Consider the following 4,835-nt stretch of genomic DNA (forward strand, 5'->3'; position numbering starts at 1 on the left):
CAGAACTGTGAAAATAAATTCCTTGTGTTTCAGCCACCCTGAATGTGGTTGGTTTTGTTTTTGTTTTTATTTATGGCAGCCTGAGCAGACTAAAGCAGAGGGAAACTCGTGGACAGAGACTGATCTTTAGCCTTCTTGATGTCAGAGACTTTTATCAGAGACCACCTTCATTGTGACACATTATTACATAATAATGGCCACTCAAGAACGACAGCGGGGAATAGGGAAGTCCTTTTCTTTTTTCTTTCTTTCTTTTTTTTTTGTTTGCTTCTATGTGGGATGGTTGATCTTGAGCCTGGGGAGGAAGCTGGCCCCAGACTTCTCCAAATCCACTTTTCTTTGCCTCCAATTCTTAGAGAAGTTCTTTTCTAAGCAAGTGTTTTTATCTGCACAAAGCATTTAACTCAGGAGCAAGATATAAACATTTCTTGAGCAAATGAATGAACGATTTAAAATGAATATGAACATTTGTATGGAAAAGAATTCACAAAAAAGTTGCGAAAGTTGTATTCACGTGCTGGATAGTCCGAGGAAGGGCACAATGAAAACAATTTGAGTCGTCTCCTCGTGGAGGGGTGTGACATAAATTATGGTTTATGTACTTAGTAGAATCACATGTGATAACCAAATATGAAAGTTATTAATGCCACTGGAAAAATTTTTATTACATATTTCATATTAAACATGTAAAGTGTATTCTGCTGTGATCACACATGAAATTCTGCACACACATGGTCAAAACCTCCTCCCGTCTTATTTGCCCTGCAGTAATTTGGTGTTAGTATTGCTTTTACACTAATTTGTAAAAGGAAGAATATTTATTGAATGACAAATTGCCTCAAAGCTGCCAAATCCACCACTCTGCGTGGTCTGTCCTTTTTCATCCTAAGAAGGGTGATGGATCCCATCGCCTCTCCGGGCCAGATGGCGTGCGCACTTCAGAGGGAACGGAGCTTGGCATCCATTTGAGTCACACTAAGTGTGTGTGCTTAAATACTTTTCTACTTCCTCTAAATCATTACCATGAAGTACTTTCTCTAAAGAGCACAGCTTTCCTTTCTTCCTATGCAAAGGGAAGGTGATAAGTCTAAAAATGGTGAAAGCACCCAGGAGGGAGAAAATTCTGCAAAACTCAAACTATGTTTGCAGTCCTAACCCCTCCTGCCTCCTGTTCAAGGGACAATATTCAATTTCCATAACAGCATTAGATTACTACTTATTAGCAAAATAGTCTTCTGTGCTACTCTTTTACACTCATGTGTAGATTATTTTAAAAGATTCTAGATGATTTGTTATGTTCTTAGAGTATAACATTTCTAAGGGCATGAAATTATTTAATCTTTAGCCTTCTAAAGGCTATAAAATAATTTCATGCCCTTAGTGAAGATTGAATTATTAATTTAATCTTTAGCCTTCTCGATATCAGAGACTTTTATCAAAGAGCACCTTCCTTGCTAATTTTGTGACATATTATTAAATAATAACGGCCACTCAAGAACAACAGTGGGGAAGAGGGAAGTCCTTTTCTGTGCAAGTGCACAAAGCATGGAACTCAGGAGCAAGATATCAACATTTCTTGGCCTTCAGTTCTAAGGGCATTAAATTATTTTGTGGCCATTCCACCCCCTTCCCATGTGTCCTTCTAAGGACATGCTGAAAGCCACCCTGCCTTACTGTTCTCCCAGTGAGGAGGTCCCTTTGTGCTTGGCCTTGGCTTCAGGCCCTCCCTGCTACAGGGATCTCTGGGATGAAATTTAAGGCTATGTGCTGGCCTGACTGGCCATGGAGCTTGAGTCGAGAGTTATAGAGGACATGAGAAGACAGGTAATGGGAATCTAGACAGGGAATGGGCCAAGATACATCAATTTTATCGGGTTTAATATCTGTCTTACGTAACAAAAATATTCTGTATGCCGAGAGAAGCCTGTGAAGTCCCTGGAAGGAACTTTTTTGCCTCACTACTTACTGAGGATTTATATAATTCATTGACATGATTTGTCATTTTCATAAGTTGTTAACCTAGTTATTTCCTTCAGACAAATTTCCTCCTCGAGAATATTTTTTTCCAGCTATGTCAATGCTTTTCTATCTGACCTGAGGGATCAGAGAGAGGGACTCCCTGTCATTCTTCCCAGACGGTGCAGGCATCATGCTGCGCCCTTGACACATTTACGGAATTGGTCATTCATTCAGGGTTCAGCAAACGTCCCTGGCCTGCCAGTTGCCAGATGCTTACGTAGACCTGGGGGGAATAAACAAAAGCCCCTGTTTGTAAAATATACGTATTTTCATGGATTATGTTTTATTTAATCCTCATAATAATGACGAAGTTGTCATTATAATCTACATTTTATAAAGGGGAAGCCAAGGCTAGAAGAGATTAAGTGGCCTGTGGCAAGGCCATGTAACTGGACAGGTGAGAATTTAATCCCCAGTGTACTGGCGTTTGGAGATACAAAGGTGGCCATGACAGACAAGACCAGATTTGGGGTGAGGGAGGGAGTGCAAACTGCAAATGATAAATATACAAATACCTATCAGTTTTTGGTCTAACAATATATGACATAATTTCAGACAGGAATGAAGGCGATAAAATTTAAACAGGGTAAAGGGATATCCTTTGACATGGGGTGAGGGGGTTGTCCAAATACATGGTGATGACAAAAGACCTCTGTAAAAAGGATATACAGTAGCACCGCTGTAAGTTGACCACCCAAGGGACTGTAACAAATTGGTCAACACATGGAGGTCGTCAACATAAGGAACTAGGCCTACTGTACTGATATGTACATGTAGTGCATGTCTAGTGTATGAAAATTAGGTCAACTTAGGGAGGTAGGTGGTCAGTAAAGGAAGATCAACCATGGAGGGTCCACTGTATTTGGGCAGAGACCTGGGTAAGGTGTGCAATGGAGCCAGAAAAAGTGTGGAAAGAGGAAAAGTGTGCCAGGCATGGGGCTCTGAGGTGTGAATGAGGTTTCCATGTTTAACAACAGCCAGGAGGTCAGAAGTGGCTGGAGTGTAGTGCAGGAGGTGGGGTGCAGCTGGAGGTAGAGTATAAGGCCAGGGAGGAGGGTGGCCATGAATCCGTACAACCTGCAGGTGGAGAGCTTTGGTTTCATTTTATTTATTTATTTTTTTGAGTGAGAGTCTCACTTTGTCACCCTCAGTAGAGTGCTGTCGTGTCACAGCTCACAGCAACCTCAAACTCTTGGGCTTAAGCAATTCTCTTGCCTCAGCCTCCCAACTAGCTGGGACTACAGGCACCCACCACAATGCCCAGCTATTTTTTTCTGTAATTGTCATTGTTTAGCAGGTTCGGGCTGGGTTAAAACCCACCAGCTCCAGTGTATGTGGCCAGTGCCCTAATCACTGAACTATGGTTGCTGAGCCTTTGGTTTTAACCTAAGAGCAATGGGAAACCAATATGGATTTTTAAGCACATGATGTTAGTTTGTTTGTGTTTTACACAGAGATCTTCTATTAAATGAATTGTTCATTAGGAAACTTGACCCAGCCTTGAACTTGCTAGGTAATTTTGAATCTACTGAACCTTTTCGCAGACTATTCCCTAAAACAATTTGAAGGCTTCAAATCTTGAAAGCCTTTTCCCCCCTCTTTTCTTTTTCTTTTTTAAAATTTTCACTTTTAATTACTATGGTAACAAAATAGTTGTATGGCTTTATGGAGTACATGCAGTGTTTTGGTACAGGAATATGCTGTGAATTGATCAAGTTAGGGTAATTGGGGTATTCAACATTTCTTGTCTTAGGAACATTCCAGTTCCACTCTTTTAGTTAGCTTTCAGGAAAAGGTAGAAATTTCGACTAAAGGATTGAACAATAATCCCTGAGAAAAAAGTTTAGAGATAGTGGATTCTTATTTCCCACGCAAGAAGTACAGAATGATTCCCATATACCCAAAAGGCTATCACCATACAGAAGACAACGACCAGTGTGTTTTTCTCTTCACATGGAAGAATACTGCGAGATTAAACCAGCCTTGTTATCTCCTGGGTAGTAGTTCATAGTCTGATCTTCAAGATCACGCTGATTCCTAGAGCTGACCTCATTGTTTTTGACTCCTCCAGTGGCGGTGGGTATACTTGCAATCCCTGTGGGAGCTGTTCAATGGTGGTGTTGTGTTTTCACGTGTAGACCAAAATTTAGTGTGTATACTAGCCAGAGAAATATATATGCTAATAGCACTCAATATTTCAAATTCTGCATCTTATTTAAAAGGATTACATTTGAAAAATATTATGGTTAAATGCACTTACCATGTACGTGACACGCACCATCCTTCTCCCTGGGACCCTCCAGCTCAGTCGTGTTAGTACCTTCACAATGTTGTGTTTGGAAACTCTATCCATCACACAGCAACTCCCCATTCCCTTCTCCCTCCAGCCCCTGGAAATCATCACTTTTGGATTTTTAAATTATTGACTTGGGGATAGTAAAGCTCTGCTTATGAGCTTATTTAATTAACAATTATCCATGTAAAAGGGTCGGGCCAGGATCTGGCACACAATGGGCATTCAATAAATGGGAGATATTATGATGTTTTAACATAAGTTTAAAACTGTCATCTAATAGTATATTACTTATTTGTGAGTCCTGGGCCAGCACAGTGGATTTCACACCTCACTTTAGTCCCTTTTTTCCTAAACAGTTCTAAGATAAGTATGTACCCTGTGACTTGTGGGTCCCGCGCACCTGCTGCTGTGACTGCTCCTCCCTGCCCCCTCTGTCACGTCCACTGTCCGCACTGTGACTGCTCCTCCCTGCCCTCTCCGTCACGTCCACTGTCCGCACTGTGACTGCTCCTGCCTGCCC

At 41.2% G+C, this 4,835-nt stretch overlaps 1 non-coding gene across 1 annotated transcript; it reads right to left on the reverse strand.

Annotated features, from left to right (window-relative positions):
* Positions 1 to 270: 270 nt before the first annotated feature.
* LOC111722505 lies at positions 271 to 378 on the reverse strand. The gene has a single exon (XR_002771294.1). It is a non-coding gene; the product is annotated as a small nucleolar RNA SNORA38 (small nucleolar RNA).
* Between the last annotated feature and the right edge of the window lie 4,457 nt (positions 379 to 4,835).

Source organism: Otolemur garnettii, unplaced genomic scaffold (assembly GCF_000181295.1).
Source record: "Otolemur garnettii isolate 467f Iridium unplaced genomic scaffold, OtoGar3 scaffold00266, whole genome shotgun sequence".
NCBI lineage: Eukaryota > Metazoa > Chordata > Mammalia > Primates > Galagidae > Otolemur > Otolemur garnettii.